We start from the raw sequence: 25,356 nt of genomic DNA on the forward strand, positions 1-25,356 counted from the left end.
ACCATTCTCTGCCTGATACTCTGTACCGCGCTGCCCATGAGTTACTGAACCTGGCTTGTGACCCTGACCATTCTCTGCCTGCTCCTTCGGTACCTCGCTGCCCGCACGTTGCTGATCTGGCCTGCCTGACTACGCCTTACGCTACCCAGACGATCCATCCATCCATCCTGCATGGATCCAGCCATCCCTGCTCACACCTTCTGCCTCTTCACATCAGTATATACCTCTGGCAGATCCCTCTACCACGAGCAGGTGTACTCAGGGGCCGCGACCTGGTTCCTGTCTGCTCTAAGTCCATCCCCACCATCAGGGGCCCTGGTGAATAAGCAGACTGGGACTTAGACTCCGCGCCCTGGGGAATCCTGTCCTGAGGACTGCTAGAGGTACCACCAGACGGTCGTTAACAGAACCATTTGGCCGGTCTGACCATTCCACCTCTCCAGCCCTGACTACGCCTGCACATACTAAGATTAGTGGAAGGTTGGTTTGTTTACTGTGCGTTGTATATTTGGGTGGCTAATAATAAACTGTATTGTTTTTACATCATTCCTGAAGCCTGTTACTTCCCTGTGTCAGTCCACACATTTCTGGTCATACCCGGATCCCTGACACAAGCTGTTTGCTATGGGGGCACTGGTGTGTGCGCATTCCCGAGCACATAGAGGTGTAGCTCAACCCCGCCCTCCACTCTCCTTTCATTGGCTCACTGGCTGTAATTGACAGCAGTGGGAACCAAGGGCTCAGCCAATGAGGAGAGAGACCCAAGACAGTTGAGGTTCCTGTGCACATTGCTGGGTTAAGAGAGGGCTCAGGTGAGTATTAGGAGGCCTGTGGGGGGGAGAAGTACACAGAAGTTTTTTTACTTTTATGCATTGAATGCTTGAAGGTAAAAACCTTCTTTCTTTACAACCACTTTATGTAACACTGAAAAGTGTTGTCCCTCCCCTAGCCTGCGACTGGACAGTTAAAGAAGCAGCAGATTGATGCACTCATCTCTTGGTCACTCTGCTTTCTCCTCCTATCAGCGTTCCCTTTGTTAACACCACAACACCGCTGATTGGCTCTTTGTGCTTCTTCTTCCACTCCTAGTCTGAGCTCCACTTTAGTGGGGATGAGCAGGGGTTGGACAAAAATATGGAAACACTACATGATTTGTAGATGTGAAAATGACGACACGTTTCTTGTTGAAAGTGGAAGTGATGTAACATGGGACGGTAGGTGGCATAAACTCCAAACATACAAAGAACACTAGACACACCAAACTGGATTTATACCGCCCGCATTCTTGTTTATTGGTTTTCACAAATATAAACAGTTCACTATAACTCTTTTAATCTATAAAGCTTTTATAACTGTAAAGAAAATCTGCCAAAATCGGTGGGGTGCTCTTCAAATATCCCTCTGGTGACTGGCAAAGACCGCCCCCCCCAGCCTCCTGCTTAAATAGGGGTCATGGGAAATTCTGTAACCTATCCTAGAGAACCCCCAGAACTTCCAGAACATTCCCAATAGGTTGACCTTTTTTGACCTATCATACCCCTCCTCCATTGATTGATGAATCAATGGGGGGCTTGAAACTTCTACTGCCACCATCCCATGAGGGTAAGGGGGGCCTAAATCTCAGTCTTCCACAGCCTGTGCCAACAAAAACTGTGTAGAAGGAACTCTAGTGAATGATATTAATGCTCAGAAGAGGAGAGAGGGGTGCAACACCCATAAAACGTGGACTGTCGATCCATGGCAGACTGTAATATGGTCAGAGGAATCGAACTGTTCCCAATCACCGAACCTGTTTATGTGTGGTGGAACGCCATCCCAAGCTTACGTCCAGGACTGTCTTGTGCCAATGGTAAAGCATAGTGGTGGGGAAATCGTGCTTTGGGCAGCTATATCTTGGTATTCTGCAGGCCCCATCATCAACCTGGAAAGGTAGAGTCATGCCAGCGACTATGTACAAATTTTGGCCAACCATGTGCACCCCATGGTACAGACATTGTTTCTTGAAGACAGAGCCATTTACCAACATGATAATGCTCTGATTCACAAAGCTGGTGTCAAATCGTGAAGTCTCACAACTTTCCTGAGCGCTGCAGTTGCTAGACCTCAATATCATAGCGCCATTATGGTTGAATTTAAAGAACTAGTTTCGGGCTTGTTTTCCGGGTCCTGTATCTCTGCGAGAACTGGAACTATTTTTGCATGAAGAGTTGTATCGGATTACATTATCCACCATCCAACACTTATATTTGTCAATTACCAGGAGAATTTAGACCGTCTTGGATGCCAAAGGTGGTCCAATACCATTATTAGGTAACAATTTTGTTCTTTTACCCGGTGTTTCCATATTTTTGTTCAATCCCTGTAAGTGGCTGATACCAAGGCAAATTAAAGTACTTACACTGCTTGCATTTAAAAATATATTTAATTATGTACTAAACAATACAGATGTGCATTTATTTTTACTTTTTTTAATATTTGCCTGAAGTTCAGCTTTAATGTAAATATTGTCCCTGGTGGTTAAGGGTTCAGAAGCCGAATATATATTGAAATCCTTGGGGCCCGTACAGTTGCTATACAATGGCAATATGCTGACCTTTGCCTGTTGCTCCCATCCAAAGTATTCTGCCTTTTGTTGATCAGCTTACTATTTTGGGCAATTGGATCTCCTTAGTAAACCGCAGTTGCAGAACCAAAACTGAGACTTTCTTTCCACTATCATCTGCTTACATAAACATTTGGCTTTGATAGATACAGTTGCAAGAAAAAGTATGTGAACCCCTTGGGATTACGTGGAGTTTTGCATGAATTGGGCATAAAATGTGCTCTGAATGTCATCTAAGTCACAACAATAGAAGAACACAGTCTGCTGAACATAATACTACACAAACATTAGATGTTGCCATGGTTTAAATGCACATAACATGCATTTATAGAGGTCAATGTGCGCATAAGACTCCAAGCAGATGGCAAACTCCAGATAATCCCTCCGTATTAGGATAACACTCCCAATATTGTGGTGCTTAGACATAAAGCCACTTCTCCGCACTGCTGTTTGAAGCTGAGGGTTGTAGGAACTGTCTCCATGTGCAGACCAAGTGTTAAAAAGAAAGCCACCGCACACCGGAGGGATCACTAGTGTCCATAATAATTGGGAAGGATATTCACAAGCTTGAGACCTCTACGACTAAGCCCTATAAGTGAAACACGTTAGAAAGTGGTCCTAGATGAGGGTGGTCAACGTCAAGCTTGTGGATATCCTTCCCAATATATAAGGACACCCAGGGGCGGACTGACAACTCATGGGGCCCCCGGGCAATATGGGATCATGGGGCCCCTGTGTCCTCTCCCACACTCAAACCACACCCAAAAGAGCCTATGAAAGGTACCAGGGACATCTCATGGGGCCACCTACTGACCCCGGGCCCTGAGGAAACCAGTGATACCTCCGGTGTGCGGTGGCTTTCTTCTTACCACGCTTCTGGTAATGTGATCATTAAAAGAGAGAAGACACTCCCATAGTGCAGCAAAGTTATTTATTAATACCAAAGGATAAAAACTTCAAAAGTCAAAAACATAAACGTACATAGAATGCTGCTTTAATAAATAATATTGCTGCACTATGGGAGTGTCCACTGTCTCCTTAACCTTCCATAGTGCCATTGCAGTGCCCCTCAAACTCACAAAGCGACCCCAGGCCTGTGGCCAGTGAGTGTATTTTCTTAAACCAGAATTTAATTTCACTTTAAGCTGCAAAGAGCCTCCAGCCCCCATAGTGCTGCACAATCCCCCCACAGTGCATCCTAGCTTACCACGGAGCCTCTAGCCCCTATAGTGCCCCCGAACTCCAACAGTGCCTTGAAGAATTAAGGCAGTTCTGATGGCAAAAGGGGGTCCAACCCGGTACTAGCAAGGTGTACCTAATAAAGTGTCCGGTGAGTGTATTTTCTGAAACCAGAATTGAATTTCACTTTAAGCTGCAAAGAGCCTCCAACCCCCATAGTGTTGCACAAGCCCCCACAGTGTCTCCTAGCTTACCACGGAGCCTCCATCCCCCCATAGTGCCCCCGAACTCCAACAGTGTTCCCATAGTGAACCTCAGCTCCTGCAATTTCCCCAGACTTTTAGAAAGACCTCCAGGTTCTTTCAGAGACTCCATCCTCCAAAACTTCCCACAGGTCCTTCCAGAAACCTTCACCAAGTCTCTCTCTCAATCTCCTCTACAACAACCCCACCCCCAGCAGTGACACCCAGCCCCAGCCCCATACAACTACATATTTTGTATTCCCATTCTTTTGTTGTTTGTGTGTATAAAGTTTTTTTTTCACTGTTGGGTCATGGAAGGTTTGGAAAGAGTTTACCAGGCCCTGGTCTCAATAAGGTTAAAAACCACTGCCTTAGCTGTTTCACCCAACTGAACGGTTACACTACTAACCAGGGGCGGACTGATCATTTGGAAACTCGGGCACTGCCCGAGGGCCCGGGGTCAGTAGGCGGCCCCATGTGATGCCCCTGGTACCTTTTTCATAGGTTTTTTGAGTTTGGGCAAGGACACAGGGGCCCCATGATCCCCTATTGCCCGGGGGCCCCATGAGTTGTCAGTCTGCCCCTGCTACTAACAGTCATTTACTAATGCAATTTCTTCATTGGAGATAACATACTGCTGCATAAAGCCATTTTTTTCTCTTCAGTGTCCAAATTTTTGACTATTTAAAGTGACGTCCTGAATGGTGATAGCCTTCCCTTGGCTTGTTGGATGGTGTGTAGGTGCTTACCCAAGGAAATGGTGTCACTGCTCCTCCTTACATGACAGTGTTCATGCCTGGTGATTGGCCACTCTGGAATAAGCCTGTCACATGGGGGAGGTCACATACTCCCAACAAAGATAATGGATAGGTGGGTTCTGATGAAGTGGGCCTCTGAAGGAGCATGGATTGGTGAGTATAAGTTGCTGGGGTGGAGACTTTAGGCTATCATATAGCTTGTAGTGGTAGGAAGCATAGTTGGTGCTGTGAGATGCAGAAATTTAGCTTTCTAAAAGTTTTGTGTTTGTTTCACACTCTGCATGGTATGACCATCGGCATTCCTTTCCATTCGCTTTGAAATTCGTGCAACATTATCAGTGAAAATGCACAAAAACATACAAAAAAACTGAAAGAGGTGTTAACACGAAAACATTTTTATTTATATAATATAATACATTAAAAAGTGGAACTAAATTTTTATTAAAAAAAGGGTTTTTTTATTGAGTACTTTAAGAAGAATAACATTTTTTTAGGGAAAAAATAGTTTTCCTCTTAGGCCTCGTGTACACTTTAATGTTGGAGGAATAGCAGTAAAACCATGCAGTTGTGTCATCTGAAAGAGCAGTGCACTACTGATTCCATAGTCCATAGTCTACCTTGGAAGCCAGCAAGAGAAGGTGGCTACCATCCTATACTGGGACCATAAAGAACGAACATAGCCATCCCGTAACAGGAAGTGAGATCAGAACTGAGAAAAACAAAGAATTGGAGGAGGCTGAAAGCAATAGAAGGGACTTTTCTGAGTTAATGATACAAAGTTGAATAGGATATACACTTACTGGCCACTTTATTAGGTCCTCCTGTGCAATTGCTTGATAGCACAAATTGCTAATCAGCCAATCACACGGCAGCAACTCAATGCATTTAGTCATCTAGACATGGGGAAGACGACTTGCTGAAGTTCAAACCGAGCATCAGAATGGGGAAGAAAGGAAATTTAACTGACTTTGAACATGGCATGGTTGTTGGTGCCAGACGGGCTGGTCTGAGTATTCCAAAAACTGCTAATCTACTGGGATTTCCACGCACAACCATCTCTAGGGTTTACAGAGCATGGTCCAAAAAAGAGAAAATATCCAGTGAGTGGTATTTGGAGGAAAATGCATTGTTGATGTCAGAGGTCAGAGGAGAATGGGCAGACTGGTTTGAGGTGATAGAAAGGCAACAGTAACTCATGTCAATATGGACCAAAATCTCTGAGGAATGTTTCCAACACCTTGTTGAATCTAGGCCACCAAGAATTAAAGCAGTTCTGAAGGCAAAAAGGGAGTCCAACCCGGTAGTAAGGTGTATCTCTGCTGAGTAAGAATGAGATCTACTATCAGCAGGGGGCATGAACTTAGCTGACTCGGAGCTACATGTCTGATTTGTTGGGGGTGAGGAGGCGCGTCAGACCTCTTCGTTGGGGAGAGGTGTGTTGGACCTCTCTGCCAGGGGCGGATTGACAACTCATGGGGCCCCCAGGCAATAGGGGATCATGGGGCCCCTGTGTCCTTGCCCAAACTCAAAAAAGCCTATGAAAAAGGTACCAGGGGCAACCTGTTCTGAAGTTCTGAAGTCAAAAGGGGGTCCAACTCGGTACTAGCAAGGTGGACCTAATGAAGTGGCCGGTGAGTATATTTTCTTAAACCAGAATTTAATTTCACTTTAAGCTGCAAAAGCAGCAGTTGAGGGTGTATACATCACATGGCTTCTATTCTCTGTTCTCTCTTGCATTTGCCATGAACTAATGCTCACCAAACATAAACGAGGCCAAATGCCTCACAATGGTATGGGTTTTTAGGGGTTAAAACAGACGGAAAGAAGGTGACTACCTCCTCACTACCTGTCAAATGCCCCCCCCCCCCCCCATATGGGGGCATTCCTTCTACAGTGGAAGGAAAGAAAATTGCATAATACACTCACGGGTCACTTAATTATGTACACTGTACTACTGTGTGGTCTTCTGCTGCTGTTGCCCATCTGCTTCAAGGTTTGATGTGTTGTGCGTTCAGAGATGGTATTCTGCATACCTTGGTTGTAGCGAGTGGTTATTTGAGTTACTGTTGTCTTTCTATCATCTTGATCCAGTCTGCTCATTCTCCTCTGACCTCAACAAGGCATTTTCAGCCACACAACTGACACTCACTGGATATTTTCTCTTTTTCAGACCATTCTCTGTAAACCCTAGAGATGGTTGTGCATGAAAATCCCAGATCAGCAGTTTTTTAAAATACTCAGACCAGCCCGTCTGGCACCAACAACCATGCCATGTTCAAAGTCACATAAATACCCTTTCGTTCCCATTCCGATGCTCAGTTTGAACTTCAGCAAGTCGTCTTCACCACGTCCAGATGCCTAAATGCATTGAGTTGCTGCCATGTGATTGGCTGATTAGCAATTTGTGTTATCAAGCAAATGGAGAGGTGTACTTAATTAAGTGGCCGGTGGGTGTATATAGCCTGCCTTAAGCAGCCCATACACTGAGCGAATTTCTTTCCTGCAACCAGTCAGTGTTGACAGCGGAATCCCTCCCGCCGATCCATTGTATTCTCCTGGCAGGGATGGCTGTGATTATCGCTAGTGGCTATACTAGGGTTGCCCCTTCATCCCTTTAAAACTGAACACATATTAATGGTTCTGAGGCTAATTTAATGCAGATAAGGCACTAAGTGAGTTTAATCAGCCAGAGAACCTATGTAATTAACCAATTCAATACCGGGCAATTTTACACCTTCCTGCCCAGGCCAGTTTTCAGGTTTCAGCGCTCTCACACTTTGAATGACAATTGCGCGGTCATACAACATTGTACCCAAACTAAAATGTTATCATTTTCTTCACATAACTAGAGCTATCTTTTGGTGGTATTTAATCACCGCTGGGGTTTTTATCCTTTGCTAAATTAGCAAAAAAGACCGAAAATTTTGAAAAAAAAAACACGTTTTTCTTTGTTTCTGTTATAAAAGTTTGCAAATAAATAATTGTTCTTCATAAATTTAGGCCGAGATGTATTCTGCTACATGTCTTTGGTGAAAATAACCCAAATTAGGATGCATTATTTAGTCTGTAGGAAAGTTATAGAGTTCACAAACTATGGTATAGATCTGAAAATTGATCAATCCTGAAGTACTGACAGCCAATCTAATTTCTTGAGGTCTAAGAATGTCAGAACAGTACAGATATCCCCCAAATGTCAGGACAGAACAGATATCCCCCAAATGTCAGGACAGTACAGATATCCCCAAATGTCAGAACAGAACAGATATCCCCCAAATGTCAGAACAGTACAGATATCCCCCAAATGTCAGGACAGTACAGATATCCCCAAATGTCAGAACAGAACAGATATCCCCCAAATGTCAGAACAGTACAGATATCCCCCAAATGTCAGGACAGTACAGATATCCCCAAATGTCAGAACAGAACAGATATCCCCCAAATGTCAGAACAGTACAGATATCCCCCAAATGTCAGGACAGTACAGATATCCCCAAATGTCAGAACAGAACAGATATCCCCCAAATGTCAGGACAGTACAGATATCCCCCAAATGTCAGGACAGTACAGATATCCCCAAATGTCAGAACAGAACAGATATCCCCCAAATGTCAGAACAGTACAGATATCCCCCAAATGTCAGAACAGAACAGATATCCCCCAAATGTCAGAACAGTACAGATATCCCCCAAATGTCAGAACAGTACAGATATCCCCCAAATGTCAGAACAGTACAGATATCCCCCAAATGTCAGAACAGTACAGATATCCCCCAAATGACCCCTTTTTGCAAAGTAGACAGTCCGGTGTACTTCATAAGAGGAATGGCAAGTTTTTGAAGTTGTATTTTTTTTTCATAATTTTTCGGAAAATTAAAAAATAAAAAAAATTATTTTCACTATTTTTTTTTTACATACTGTCACCAGTGCAGTACAGCGTCATCATATAACTGGCATGGCGGTGATCAGGGACACTGACTGGTGACAGTGTGAAAAAAAAATATATATTTTTTTTTTCTTTTTTTTTTCTTTTTAATTTTTTTATTACATTTTTTTCTTTTTTTTAAGTTTTTTTTCATATTTCACTATGTCCGAAGTAGTACAATGTTACCATAGTAACATTGTACTACTTTGGGGAAGTGATCAGAATTATTTTTTTTTTTTACACAATTTGCTTATAGCAAAGAATTACTTTGCTATAAGCAAGCATTTACCTGAATGACATCGATTCATTCAGGGTTTTTTTTTGTGCTTAGCTGTGATTTGGCCACAGCTAATCACATGACATGTGCATGTGAGTAGCTGTGACCATTCACAGCTAGACACTAGTATACAATGGATGGCATGAATGAAGCCATCCATTGTATACAACTGTCATGTGACCTGCTGTGATTGATCACAGCAGGTCACATGGTACCGGCAACGGGGTTCTCAGATCTGTCATCGGCCGTGTTCGAGGTACATGGCCGGTGACAGATCGCGCCGCTGCACAGCTCTGCAAGCGCGCGAACTGCGCATGTGCAGGAGGACGCCATATGGCGGCCTCCCGGAAAGCTAATACATTTTTACGGACGCCATTTTGCCGGGAGTCAAATGGTTAATATGTGTTCCGTTTTAAAGGGATGAGGTGGCAACCCTAGGCTATACTAGCTGCCAACAATAATCACATGTAAAATCCGGCAGGCTGGTTGTACCCAAGTTAATCGATCGATCCGCTTGGTGTATTCAGCCTGCCCATACATGGTTCGACTCGTCTATGGCCGGCCTTACTTTCTTCATATGTTCTCTCTCTGCACCATACAGAACCTATAGACTCTTTAGAAGAACTTTTGCCTGTACAACCCACATGGAAGAAATATATATTTTAAAAATATCCTTCCCAAATATATTGACATATATTTGAAATACTACAAGTTTGGCTGCATTCAATATATTTCAAATATATGTATCCTCTGTTTCCTCTTGTACCAAATTGTATTGTAACTGTAATGTCTACCTTCATTTTGTAAAGAGCTGTGCAAACTGTTGGCACTATATAAATCCTCTATAATAATAATAAATAAATGTATATATATATATATATATATATATATATATATATATATATATATATATATATATACTGCATTTTGAAATGCATTTGTTATATATTACAAAATATATGAAAAATATGTTTAAAAATATATTTTTCTTAAATATATTTTTCAGATTCTTTTTAACAATGAAAAAGGTAATTTTAACATATATTTTTACATATATTTGTAAATGCATTCCAAAAATGTAGATTAAATGTATTTTTAAAGACATACAGTATATTTGAAAATGTATTTTTAAAAATATTTTTCATATATTTTGTAATAACAAAGCATTTCAACAAACAGTGTGTGTGTGTGTATGTATGTGTGTATATATGTGTGTGTGTGTATAGATAGATAGATAGATAGATAGATAATAGATAGATAGATAGATAGATAGATAGATAGATAGATAGATAGACATTTTTTGAACTTTCGTAACAGCTTAATTTTCAAGATGACCATGCAAAAAAAAAAAAACCCAGACGATCATTCATCCGATATTCTCATCATGTGTACGAAGCAGTATATTGGAGACCAGAATGGTGCCAATCATCTCTATAGTCTAAGAAATCAGAAGCTACGAGCAGGGGCAGTGTCAGGGAGCGAGGAGCCAGACACACAAGGAGGGGCAATTAAAGGTAGGTTTATTAATATAAAAATAAGACAAGAGTCTATGCAAGTCCAACAGCGGAAATCGTAGCCAAAGCCGGGATCAGGAGCCAGGAAGAATGGTCGCCAGAGCCGGGATCAGGAGCCAGGAAGAATGGTCGCCAGAGCCGGGGTCAGAAGCCAGGAAGAATGGTCGCCAGAGCCGGGATCAGAAGCCAGGAAGAATGGTCGCCAGAGCCGGGGTCAGAAGCCAGGAAGAATGGTCACCAGAGCCGGGGTCAGAAGCCAGGAAGAATGGTCACCAGAGCCGGGGTCAGAAGCCAGGAACAATGGTCACCAGAGCCGGGGTCAGAAGCTAGGAAGAATGGTCACCAGAGCCGGGGTCAGAAGCCAGGAAGAATGGTCGCCAGAGCCGGGATCAGAAGCCAGGAAGAATGGTCGCCAGAGTCGGGGTCAGAAGCCAGGAAGAATGGTCACCAGAGCCGGGGTCAGAAGCCAGGAAGAATGGTCGCCAGATCCGGGGTCAGGAGCCAGGAAGAATAGTCGCCAGAGCCGGGGTCAGGAGCCAGGAAGAATGGTCGCCAGAGCCGGGATCAGAAGCCAGGAAGAATGGTCGCCAGAGCCGGGGTAAGAAGCCAGGAAGAATGGATGCCAGAGCCGGGGTCAGAAGCCAGGAAGAATGGTCGCCAGAGCCGGGGTCAGAAGCCAGGAACAATGGTCACCAGAGCCGGGGTCAGAAGCCAGGAAGAATGGTCACCAGAGCCGGGGTCAGAAGCCAGGAAGAATGATCACCAGAGCCGGGGTCAGAAGCCAGGAGGAGTCTTAGCCAAAGCCGAGTCGGTATCCAGGAAAGCAATGAGTAGCTAAACAGGAGCTTTCTGCTGTGCAACAGACAGGACACGAATGCAATGGACAGCCACAAACAGCAGACTTATATGTGATAAGCCGCCACCTCCTGGGGGAGGAGCCGCAGAGGGCTGAAAGTATAAAGGATCCCACAATACTTTGCAGACACCTAAGATGGATGCCAGCACATGGAGCAGCACAAGGTCTGAGGAAAGGTAGGACCTTGACAGGCAGACTGACAACTCATGGGGCCCCCGGGCAATAGGGGATCATGGGGCTCCTGTGTCCTTGCCCAAACTCAAAAAAGCCTATGAAAAAGGTACCAGGGGCAACCTGTTCTGAAGTTCTGAAGTCAAAAGGGGGTCCAACTCGGTACTAGCAAGGTGGACCTAATGAAGTGGCCGGTGAGTATATTTTCTGAAACCAGAATTTAATTTCACTTTAAGCTGCAAAAGCAGCAGTTGAGGGTGTATACATCACATGGCTTCTATTCTCTGTTCTCTCTTGCATTTGCCATGAACTAATGCTCACCAAACATAAACGAGGCCAAATGCCTCACAATGGTATGGCCTCAAAAAGGTGCCAGCGGCATCTCATGGGGCCCCCTACTGACCCCGGGCCCTCGGGCAATGCCCGAGATTCCAAATGGTCAGTCCACCCCTGGCTACGAGCATTTCATCACTTCAGTTTCTCAGGATATAAAGAGCGCCATTTGTAAATTGGGAAAGCATCTGATAACACCGATCTTGGTTTGATTAGATAATGTAAGGGCAGAGGAGATATCTAGAGTCTGATAGAACCCAGATTTCTCAAAACAGAATATATGACAATGCCCATTAAAGTTATCGGGGATATTTGCATTTCTTGTGATAGCATTAAAAGTGATTAAAAAAAAATGAAAGGGACAGTATAAAAATAATTAAAAAAACTCAAAGTAACTTGAAATCCCCCTCCCCCCCCCACGCGCACACCTTTGTGCACGAGCGTTGACCCTGTGCCGATACGTAAACAGCGGTTGCACCATGCATGTGAGGTATCGCCGTTAACGTCAGATCAAGGGCAGTAATTCTAACAGTAGACCTCCTCTGTAAATCTAAAATGGTAGCTTGTAAAGGCTTTTAAAACGTTGCCTATGCATATTAAAAATGTATGCAGTTTGTCATCATTGCACGGGGCATGCACAGTTTTAAAGCATGTCACGTTTGGTATCTATTTACTCGGCATACCATCATCTTTTACATCTTATCAAATAATTGGCCAATATATTGTGTTTTTGTGCATTAAAAGTAAAAAAAGTGTATTTATTTTTTTAATTTGCTTTTGAAAAATCGCTGCGCGAGTACTATGTGACATAGAAATTTGTAGTACCCACCATTTTATTCACTAGGGTGTCTGTTTTAAAAAATATATATAATGTTTGGGGGTTTAACCATTTGCCGCCCGGCCAATGGCCATTTGGCGGCGGCAAAAGCGCTTCGGCATTCTGGGTGCATGCAGTTCGCGCGGCTGCAGAGCCGTGCAGCGGCGCGATCTGTCACCGGCCTTGTACCTCGGACACGGCCGATGACAGATCTGAGTACCGGCCCCCGTTGCTGGTACCATGTGATTTGCGGTGACCAATCACAGCAGGTCACATGACAGTTGTATACAATGGATGGCTTCATTCATGCCATCCATTGTATACTAGTGTCTAGCTGTAAATGGTCACAGCTAATCACATGCACATGTCATGTGATTAGCTGTGACCAAATCACAGCTAAGCACAAAAAAAAAACAAAAAAAAAAAAAACCTGAATGAATCGATTTCATTCTCGTAAATGCTTGCTTATAGCAAAGTAATTCTTTGCTATAAGCAAATTGTGTAAAAAAAAAACTGATCACTTCCCCAAAGTAGTACAATGTTACTATGGTAACATTGTACTACTTTGGTCATAGTAAAATATGAAAAAAAAATCTTAAAAAAAAATAAAAAAATGTAATAAAAAATTAAAAATAATTAAAAAAAAAAAAAATATATATATATATATATTTTTCATACTGTCACCAGTCAGTGTCCCTGTTCACCGCCATGCAAGTTATATGATGACACTGTACTGCACTGGTGACAGTATGTAAAAAACAAAATAGTGAAAATAATTTTTTTAATTTTTTCATTTTCTGAAAAATTATGACAAAAAAAATACAACTTCAAAAAACTCGCCATTCCTCTTATGAAGTACGTCGGACTGTCTACTCTGCAAAAAGGGGTTATTTGGGGGATATCTGTACTGTTCTGACATTTGGGGGATATCTGTACCATTGTGACATTTGGGGGATATCTGTACCGTTCTGACATTTGGGGGATATCTGTACCGTTCTGACATTTGGGAGATATCTGTACCGTTCTGACATTTGGGGGATATCTGTACTGTCCTGACATTTGGGGGATATCTGTAGTGTCCTGACATTTGGGGGATATCTGTAGTGTCCTGACATTTGGGGGATATCTGTACTGTCCTGACATTTGGGGGGATATCTGTACTGTCCTGACATTTGGGGGGATATCTGTACTGTCCTGACATTTGGGGGATATCTGTACTGTCCTGACATTTGGGGGATATCTGTAGTGTCCTGACATTCTTGGACCTCAAGAAATTAGATTGGCTGTCAGTACTTCAGGATTGATCAATTTTCAGATCTATACCATAGTTTGTGAACTCTATAACTTTCCTACAAACTAAATAATACATCCTAATTTGGGTTATTTTCACCAAAGACATGTAGCAGAATACATCTCGGCCTAAATCTATGAAGAACAATTATTTATTTGTAAACTTTTATAACAGAAACAAAGAAAAACGTGGGTTTATTTCAACATTTTTGGTCTTTTTTTGTTAATTTAGCAAAAAATAAAAACCCCGGCGGTGATTAAATACCACCAAAAGAAAGCTCTAGTTGTGTGAAGAAAATGATAAAATTTTAGTTTGGGTACAATGTTGTATGACCGCGCAATTGTCATTCAAAGTGTGAGAGCGCTGAAACCTGAAAACTGGCCTGGGCAGGAAGGGGTAAAATTGCCCGGTATGGAAATGGTTAAATTGATGTCCTAGCAAAATATACTGATTTTTTTTTTTCATGTGAACAAAAGTGTCGGAAAAGGCTCGGTCTTCAGGTGGTTAGAAGAGCGAATGATGAATGGCATAAACTTCTAATGCTGGGCATAAAATGCCCCCACCCCCCAAAATTACCCCTTTTTGGAAAGTAGACACCCCAAACTATTTGCTGAGAGGCACGTTGAATCAATAGAAGAATTTATTTTTTTACCACAAGTTTTTGGAAAATGACAAAAAAAGTTTTTTTTTTTCCACAAAATTGTCACTTAAATGATTTATTGCTCACACATGCCATGGGTATATGTGGAATTACTCCCCAAAATACATTCTGCTACTTCTCCCGAGTATGGGGGTACCACATGTGAGAGACATTTTGGCAAAATAAAAAGCGCACAGGTGATCAAATACCACCAAAAGAAAGCTCTATTTGTGTGAAAAAAAGGACATAAATTTCATTTATGTACCGTATTGCATGACCGCGCAATTGTCCGTTAAATCAGTGTAGCGCTGTATAGCAAAAAAATGGTGTAAATTGCAGTATCTATACCATAGTTTGTAGACGCTATAACTGTCACACAAAGCAATCAATATACACTTATTGGGAATTTTTTGACCAAAAACATGGAGCAGAATACATTTTGGCCTAAATGTATAACTAACTTTGAGATCATTATATATTTTTTAGAGCCGAAAGTACAAAATATTGTTTTTCTTCAAAATTTTCGGTCTTTTTTTGTTTATAGCGCGAAAAATAAAAAGCGCACAGGTGATCAAATACCACCGAAAGAAAGCTCTATTTGTGTGAAAAAAAGGATGTAAATTTCGTTTGGGTGCAGCACTGCATGACCGCGCAATTGTCAGTTGAATTAGCACAGCGACGTGTAGCACAAAGAGGCGTGGTCAGGAAGGGGGGTAAATCCTGTAGAGGGCAAGTGGTTAATGCTAAAAAGGGGGGTAATAAAAAGTCTCCATTTTGGTGGTTCCAGCTCCAGATAAAAAGGTCTCAACCCACATAATGCAGAAAGAATGAAAAGAAAGCAGAAAAGCGCGCGCTACTAAGTGTGTAAGTTTAATGGGAAGTAAAGAGTTAATAATGAAATGCACTCCCTGTGTAAGGGAAGATAAGGCGTGTCACCATGTTCCCAGAAGAATCTCCCCCCAGGAAAGGCTTTCCGAATAGATCAAATGACCGAAAATGAATGGTAAAAATGTGGCGTGTGAAATCCCCATTCAGGCATAGAGAGCAGGAGATGGACATGAAAAGTTGACGGAGGCGGGTCTCGAACCTACGAGGCGTTGAGCTCAGTACACCATGCCGTGCACTTAACCACTACTCTACAGCCACTTCCGGTTTCAGACCCTATCAAACTGCCCTTTGTTTTTAATATGACGTAGCTGTAGAGCAGCGCTTAGCTGCCTCCAGCCTGCTAGATGAGGAAATGCCGGGTGGAAGGCGGTTCTGTACGTAGCGGGGCTGCGGAGACCGACTGATCGTGCCTGAAAACGGCACATGCGCACTTGGATTAGGGAATACAAAACTTCCGAGCGCCGCGCTGCGTGCCCCCTTAGCTGCGCATGCGTAGTTATGGTCGGAAGATGTCAAAAGGCCGTTTGGTACATTATGTATTCGGCGGTGGTCGTAGCTTAGTGGTTAGCGAACCAGTCTACTGAGCGCATGGTCGTAGGTTCGAGGCACACCTCTGTCACTCAGGCTGCGGGGTGGTAGGTTATAAGGCCCCATACCGGATGAGCACACCGAAGCTCCTTAGGCAGTCTGGGTGAGTCTGTTAAGAGCCCAGCTCCTCCGTCTGTGGGCTCGCTGTGGGTTTGAGACGACACCTACATCGCCAACATTTTGTCACTTTCTCACATTTCATCCATTCCGACTGCATTTCATTATTAACTCTTTACTTCCCATTAAACTTACACACTTAGTAGCGCGCGCTTTTATGCTTTCTGTTCATTCTTTCTGCATTATGTGGGTTAACACCTTTTTATTTGGAGCTGGAACCACTAAAATGGGCACTTTTTATTACCCCCCTTTTTTAGCATTAACCACTTGCCCTCTACAGGATTTACCCCCCTTCTGACCACGCCTCTTTCTGCTATTCCACGCTGCACTAATTCAACTGATAATTGCGCGGTCATGCAGTGCTGCACCCAAACCAAATTTACGTCCTTTTTTTCACACAAATACAGCTTTCTTTCGCTGGTATTTGATCACCTGTGCGCTTTTTATTTTTCGCGCTATAAACAAAAAAAGACCGAAAATTTGGAAGAAAAATGATATTTTTTACTTTCGACTATAAATAATATATAATAAACTCAAAGTTAGTTTTACATTTAGGCCAAAATGTATTCTGCTCCATGTTTTTGGTCAAAAAAATCCCAATAAGTGTATATTGATTGCTTTGTGTGACAGTTATAGCGTCTACAAACTATGGTATAGATACTGCAATTTACGCCATTTTTTTTGCTATACAGCGCTGCACTAGTTTAACAGACGATTGCGCGGTCATGCAATATGGTACATAAATGAAATTTATGTCCTTTTTTTCACACAAATAGAGCTTTCTTTTGGTGGTATTTGATCACCTGTGCGCTTTTTATTTTTGGCGCTATAAACAAAAAAATTTTGAGAAAAAAAAATTCTTTTTTTAAAAAACGATATTTTCTCTTTTCTGTTATAAAAAATATAAAAAAAAACGTAAATTTTGTCATAAATTTAGGCCAAAATGTATTCTGCTACATGTTTTTGATTAAAAAAAATCCCAATAAGTGTCTATTGATTGCTTTGTGTGAAGTTATAGCGTCTACAAACTATGATATAGATCAGCAATGGGCAAAATACGGCCCGGCGGACCTTTTAATCCGGCCCGCGGAGCTAGGCTCCCCTCACAGTCCGCCCTGAAGACCGGTGTAGCATGAAAATCTGTCTCCTATAAGGATCTGTCCCCCCTCGACGTATCTGCGCATGTGCCGGAGATCGCCGATTGGCTGCTAATGCCTGAAACTGGCACATGCGCAGATACGTCGAGGGGGACAGATCCTCATAGGAGACAGATTTTCATGCTGCACCGGACCGGCGCGGGACACGGCGAGAGGAACGCGCGGAGCAAAGGTAAGTGAATTGACACAGGGGGGACTTGGGGACTTAATATGGGGGATGAATTAATATGGGGAATGAATTACTATATGGGGGATGAATTACTATATGGGGGATGAATTACTATATAAGGGATTAATTACTATGCTTACTATGGGGGAATATTACTATACTTACTATGGATGACACATACACATAATTCATCTACTCTTGGTCCGGCCCCCGGGTCCAATATATGAACCCATTGCGGCCCTCGAGTCAAAATTACTATATGGGGGATGAATTACTATATGGGGGATGAATTACTATATGGGGGATGAATTACTATGGGGGATGAATTACTATATGGGGATGAATTACTATGGGGGATGTATTACTATATGGGGGATGAATTACTATGAGGGATGAATTACTATGGGGGATGAATTACTATATGGGGATGAATTACTATGGGGGATGTATTACTATATGGGGGATGAATTACTATGGGGGATGAATTACTATATGGGGGATGAATTACTATAGGGGGGATGAATTACTATTGGGGGGATGAATTACTATGGGGGATGAATTACTATATGGGGGATTAATTACTATATGGGGGATGAATTACTATATGGGGGATGAATTACTATGGGGGATGAATTACTATATGGGGATGAATTACTATATGGGGATGAATTACTATGGGGGATGAATTACTATGGGGGATGAATTACTATAGGGGGGATGAATTACTATATGGGGGATGAATTACTATATGGGGGATGAATTGCTATGGGGGATGAATTGCTATGGGGGATGAATTAATATGGGGGATGAATTAATATGGGGGATGAATTACTATTTGGGGGATGAATTACTATGGGGGATGAATTACTATATGGGGGATGAATTACTATGGGGGATGAATTACTATGGGGGATGAATTACTATATGGGGGCTGAATTACTATGGGGGATGAATTACTATATGGGGGATGAATTACTATATGGGGGATGAATTACTATGGGGGATGAATTACTATATGGGGGATGAATTACTATAGGGGGGATGAATTACTATTGGGGGGATGAATTACTATGGGGGATGAATTACTATATGGGGGATTAATTACTATATGGGGGATGAATTACTATATGGGGGATGAATTACTATGGGGGATGAATTACTATATGGGGGATGAATTACTATATGGGGGATTAATTACTATGCTTACTATGGGGGAATATTACTATACTTACTATGGATGACACATACACATAATTCATCTACTCTTGGTCCGGCCCCCGGGTCCAATATATGAACCCATTGCGGCCCTCGAGTCAAAAAGTTTGCCCTCCCCTGGTATAGATACTGCAATTTACGCCATTTTTTTTGCTATACAGCGCTGCACTAGTTTAACGGACGATTGCGCGGTCATGCAATATGGTACATAAATGAAATTTATGTACTTTTTTTCACACAAATAGAGCTTTCTTTTGGTGGTATTTGATCACCTGTGCGCTTTTTATTTTTGGCGCTATAAACAAAAAAATTTTGAGAAAAAAAAATTCTTTTTTTAAAAAACGATATTTTCTCTTTTCTGTTATAAAAAATATCAAAAAAAACGTAAATTTTGTCATAAATTTAGGCCAAAATGTATTCTGCTACATGTTTTTGATTAAAAAAATCCCAATAAGTGTATATTGATTGCTTTGTGTGAAGTTATAGCTTCTACAAACTATGATATAGATCAGCAATGGGCAAACTACGGGCCGCGGGCCGTATACGGCCCGGCGGACCTTTTAATCCGGCCCGCGGAGCTAGGCTCCCCTCACAGTCCGCCCTGAAGACCGGTGTAGCATGAAAATCTGTCTCCTATGAGTATCTGTCCCCCTCGACGTATCTGCGCATGTGCCGGAGATCGCCGATCGGCTGCTAATGCCTGAAACTGGCACATGCGCAGATACGTCGAGGGGGACAGATCCTCATAGGAGACAGATTTTCATGCTACACCGGAACGGCGCGGGACACGGCGAGAGGAACGCGCGGAGCAAAGGTAAGTGAATTGACACAGGGGGGACTTGGGGACTTAATATGGGGAATGAATTACTATGGGGGATGAATTACTATGGGGGATGAATTACTATATGGGGGATGAATTACTATATGGGGGATGAATTACTATGGGGGAGGAATTACTATATGGGGGATGAATTACTATGGGGGATGAATTACTATGGGGGATGAATTACTATATGGGGGATTAATTACTATGGGGGATGAATTACTATAGGGGGGATGAATTACTATAGGGGGGATGAATTACTATGGGGGATGAATTACTATAGGGGGGATGAATTACTATATGGTGGAAGAATTACTATATGGGGGATGAATTACTATGGGGGATGAATTACTATATGGGGGATGAATTACTATGGGGGATGAATTACTATAGGGGGGATGAATTACTATGGGGGATGAATTACTATGGGGGATGAATTACTATATGGGGGATGAATTACTATATGGGGGATGAATTACTATGGGGGATGAATTACTATATGGGGGATGAATTACTATAGGGGGGATGAATTACTATATGGGGGATGAATTACTATATGGGGAATGAATTACTATATGGGGGATGAATTACTATGGGGGATGAATTACTATATGGGGGATGAATTACTATGGGGGATGAATTACTATATGGGGGATGAATTACTATGGGGGATGAATTACTATGGGGGATGAATTACTATATGGGGGATGAATTACTATAGGGGGGATGAATTACTATAGGGGGGATGAATTACTATGGGGGATGAATTACTATATGGGGGATTAATTACTATGCTTACTATGGGGGAATATTACTATACTTACTATGGATGACACATACACATAATTTATCTACTATTGGTCCGGCCCCCGGGTCCAATATATGAACCCATTGCGGCCCTCAAGTCAAAAAGTTTGCCCACCCCTGATATAGATAATGGAATTTACACAGATTTTACTTTCTGACTGCCCATCACATTTCTTGAGGTGCTAAAATACCAGGATAATACAAACACCCCCAAATGACCCCTTTTCGGAAAGTAGACACCCTAAGCTATCTGCTGAAAGGCATATTGAGTCCATGGAAGATTTTTTTTTTTCCACAAGTTTCTGGAAAATGACAAAAGTACATTCTGCTACCTCTTCCGAGTATGGGGATACCACGTGTGAGACTTTTGGGAGCCTAGCCACATACAGGAGCCTGAAATCCAATGACCACTTTGAAAACCTGAAGGTGTGTAACTTCTTCAGTTCACTTCCTCACTACCTATCACAGTTTTGAAGGCCCTGAAATGCCAGGATAACACCAACCCCCCCCCCATGACCCCTTTTTGAAAAGTAGACACCCCAAGGAATTTAAAAAAAGGTGTGGTGATTATTTTGCAGAGCTCATTTTTACTCACAAGGTCTTGAAATATAAAAAAGGAAAAGAAAAAATATGTTTTTGTTTTCTTTTTCTTCAATTTTCGAAAACTTGTGGCAACAAACGAGATCTGCAAAATACTCACCATGCTTCCTATCAAATTCCTTGGGGTGTCTACTTTCCAAAAAGTTGTCATTTGGGGGGGGGGGTTTGGTGCTATCCTGGCATTTCAGGGCCTCCGATACTGTGATAGGTAGTCAGGAAGTGTAACGAGGAAATAAAGAACTTTAAAAGCCTGAAGGTGAATATTGGATTTTGGGGTCCTGTACTTGGCTAGACTGCCAAAACGCCTCTCACATGTGGTACCCCCATACTCAGAAGAACTAACTGAATTTTTTTGGGGAGTAATTCCACATATACCCATGGCATGTGTGAGCAATAAATCATTTCAGTGGCAATTTTGTGTAAAAAAAAGGTTAGCTGTTCTAACTTTCCCCAACTATACTAAAAAAAAGCCTTTTTTTCGTCAGTGTCACATTGGAGAGATTCCCCATCCCCACTAACAGCACCAACCTGAAAGAGTCTCATGATCCTTTCTTCGTCTATCCAAAATTAATTAAAGCATTTTGGCAAAAGTTGGGCTTTCATATTTTGGGTCTAAATTATTTCCTTTCGTCATGTGCCAAAAAGGTCAAGTTGACTGTTTCCTTAGCAATGGCTGTAGTGTAGTGGTTAGCACGCCAGTCTGCGAAGCGTAGGTTCGAGGCACACCTTTGTCACTTCGGACTCCGGGGTAGTAGGTTATAGGCCCCCTTTCTGGCCGTTCACACCGAAGCTCCGTCGACAACCTGGATTGATTGGTTAAGAGCCCAGCTCCTTCCTCTCTCTGTGCTTACCTGTGGATCTGAGACGCCATTGCCAGACTTTTTTACCATTCAGTTTCTGTCATTTGATCTATTCGGAAAGCCTTTCATAGTCCCAGCAGAATCTTCTGGGAACATGGTGACACGCCTTATCTTCCCTTACACAGGGAGTGCATTTTATTATTAACTCTTTACTTCACTTACACACTTAGTATCGCGCGCTTTTCTGCTTTCTTTTCATTGTTTCTGCATTATGTGGGTTGAGACCTTTTTATCTGGAGCTGGAACCACCAAAATGGGGACTTTTTATTACCCCCCTTTTTTAGCATTAACCACTTGACCTCCTGAGGATTTACCCCCCTTCCTGACCTCGCCTCTTTCTGCTATTCGGCGCTGCACTACTTCAGCTGATAATTGCGCGGTCATGCAGTGCTGTACCCAAACAAAACTTACGTACTTTTTTTCACACAAATAGAGCTTTCTTTTGGTGGTATTTGATCACCTGTGCGCTTTTTATTTTTCGCGCTATAAACAAAAAAAGACCAAAACTTTGGAAGAAAAATGATATTTTTTACTTTCGACTATAAATAATAAACTCAAAGATAGTTATAAATTTAGGCCAAAATGTATTCTGCTCCATGTTTTTGGTCCAAAAAATCCCAATAAGTGTATATTGATCGCTTTGTGTGAACGTTATAGCGTCTACAAACTATGGTATAGATACTGCAATTTACACCATTTTTTTGCTATACAGCATTGCACTAGTTTAACAGACAATTGCGCGGTCATGCAATATGGTACATAAATAAAATTTATGTCCTTTTTTTAACACAAATAGAGCTTTCTTTTGGTGGTATTTGATCACCTGTGCGCTTTTTATTTTTGGTGCTATAAACAAAAAAATTTTGAGAAAAAATATTTCTTTTTTTAAAAAAACGATATTTTCTCATTTCTGTCATAAAAAATATCCAAAAAAACTGTACCAGTTGAGCCATTTCTTAGCCATTTGATATAATAAATGATACCAAGGATCTTTACTGGTGTGCTGGCTTTGCTTGTTTTGTTACTGAAGTGGTTGAAGTGGCTGAGGTTGAAGTGGCTGAGGTTGAAGTGGCTGAGGTTGAAGTGGCTGAGGTTGAAGTGACATATTGTTACTGAAGTGGCTTGCAGAGGCTGAAGCTGAGCACCATTGTTCTCTGATGAATGGAATTGGGCAAAGTGATTAAGGGCAGCTTTCTTACTGTCTGGTTTCTCCAAGGTATATATAGCATAGAGGGTCCACTATCTATTATTGTCCAAGACAGCAACAGACTAAATTTGTAGTTTAAAAACAGTCAGAATGTGCAGAACTAATGCTGGGCCTCCTTAATAGACAGCCTAGCTTCCGCTGTTAACATGTAAGCACCGTGTATTTAATATTTATTTGTAAAAGAATGATTTTATTAAAAAAAAGAAAACTAATGAAATATAAAATCAGTTAAGAAATCTAAGGTGTCAAAAAAATTAAAGTCAACCAAAAACTGAAATCACCCTGAAGAAGTCACGTGACCAGTGATGCAACGCATCGGGAGGAGCCTAATGACGTCACTTCCGGTGTTGCGCAAACCGGAATTTGCGATGTAAGGAACTGTTTTGGTTGATGGATATATACACATGCTTGTTATTTTATTATCTTTGTGAATTCCTTTTCCAATTTATTAAAGCGGTTTATTTTTTTATGGGGTTGCACTATGATATGTTCTCTTTCCTCTTGATCATACACCATCCCATTGGGAATTGTCCAAGACAGCAATACAGACTATATTTTTAGTTTAAAAACAGTCAGAATGTGCAGAGCTAATGCTGGGCTTCCTTAATAGACAGCCCAGCTTCAGCTGCTAACATGTAAGCACCGTGTATTTAATATTTATTTGTAAAGAATGATTTTATAAAAAAAAAAACTGAACGAAATATAAAATCGGTTAAGAAACCTAAGCTGTCAAAAAAATTATTTCAATAAATATATATATATATATATATATATATATATATATATATACATACACATACACACACTGCATGTTGAAATGTGTTTTTTTATATATTACAATATATGAAAAATATTTTTAAAAATATATGTTTTTTAAAATCTTTTCTTCAGATTTTTTTTAATATATAACAAAGTTATTTTAACATATATTTGTAAATGCATTCCAAAAATGTAGATTAAATGTTATTTTAAAGACATACAGTATATTTGAAAATGTATTTTTAAAAATATTTCTCATATATTTTGTAATAACAAAGCATTTCAACATACAGTATATATATATATATATGGGAATTTTTGGAACTTTAGTAACCGCTTCGTTTTCGAGATGGTCATGCGAAAAAACAACCAGACGATAATTCATCCGATATTCTCATCATGTGTACAAAGCAGTAGATTGAAAAAGAATAATATCATTGGTGAGCTCATTAGCGGCCCTGTTTATAACGACCACCCACGTGGAATACAACCGAAATTGTAGTATTTCCAGTATATGTCAATATATTTGGGAGGAATATTTTTCAAATATATTTAAAATATATTTTTCTTCCATGTAGGAATCCATGGGTGGCTGAACATCACTGAAGTGGCAGCACGCTGTGAGATGGCATACCTGCTTTTAGTCTCACTCGGAGTGACAATCCTACAGATGTTTTAGTAACTTTCCTTAAGTCCGCATTACTAAATTATGAAAATGTCACAAAATACAGCATCGTGTTTTTTTATTATGATACCTTTTTGCATTGAAATACAATCCTTGAGCTCCAGGTGACTTTGCCTAGGCTGAAATGCTGTAAGCAGCTTGTCCTCAGTCACCTTTGATGATGCCATTCCAGTGATATGAGTCAGAGACGTGAGGGTTACTTTCCCGCATGGCTAGTTTGTCCCGGTCCGCACTGTGGGGTTTGGATCTTACACTTTGCAAAACATTTCAATGTTTTTTAATTACAAACCCAATATTCCCAATGCACATGCTCCTGCAGATGGCTATTCAGTATAGCTGGATGTTGTAGTGACTACAGGCCGAGATCCGTAGACAGTCCAAGTGAAGAAATGTCACCAGCACACCAAGGATTCCTCAAGAATGGGTCCGAAGTGTCAATTTGTAGTCACATAAACACAAGGAAACGTTTTTGAACCACGCAGGGCCCCTTCGTCAGGCAAGTGAGGCCTGATGATGAGGCTTTGCATGGCTTCGAAGCGTTGCCTTGTGTTTATCATATGACCATTGAAAGCTTTGGACCCATTCTTGAGGCATCCTTGGTGTGCTGGTGACATTTCTTCACCTGTTTTTTAGTTATTGTTTTAAATGTAAGCACTCTGGGCAGATATTGCCTCTTTTCCCGTCTCTGTGACACCTACTATATACAAGAATTGGAGGGGTGCAATTGTCCCCGGGACCAAAGTGCACAGACTGCAATAAAAGCACTGTTATTATTATTATTATACAGGATTTATATAGCGCTAAAGGAATTAAACTGAAAACAGTCAGAAGTCAGTGTATTAATGTTCGTGGTTTCTTATAAAAGGGTGCAAACTTCCAA

At 41.5% G+C, this 25,356-nt stretch overlaps 1 long non-coding RNA gene across 1 annotated transcript; it reads left to right on the forward strand.

The window, feature by feature from the left end:
• The first annotated feature begins 15,959 nt into the window (after positions 1 to 15,959).
• LOC149438227 (uncharacterized) lies at positions 15,960 to 24,521 on the forward strand. The gene is made up of 2 exons (XR_016307942.1): positions 15,960 to 16,180; positions 24,370 to 24,521. It is a non-coding gene; the product is annotated as an uncharacterized LOC149438227 (long non-coding RNA).
• Positions 24,522 to 25,356: the final 835 nt, after the last annotated feature.

Source organism: Staurois parvus, unplaced genomic scaffold (genome assembly GCF_062004578.1).
Source record: "Staurois parvus isolate SC_StPar_1 unplaced genomic scaffold, SC_StPar_1.0 ptg001202l, whole genome shotgun sequence".
Taxonomy (NCBI): domain Eukaryota; kingdom Metazoa; phylum Chordata; class Amphibia; order Anura; family Ranidae; genus Staurois; species Staurois parvus.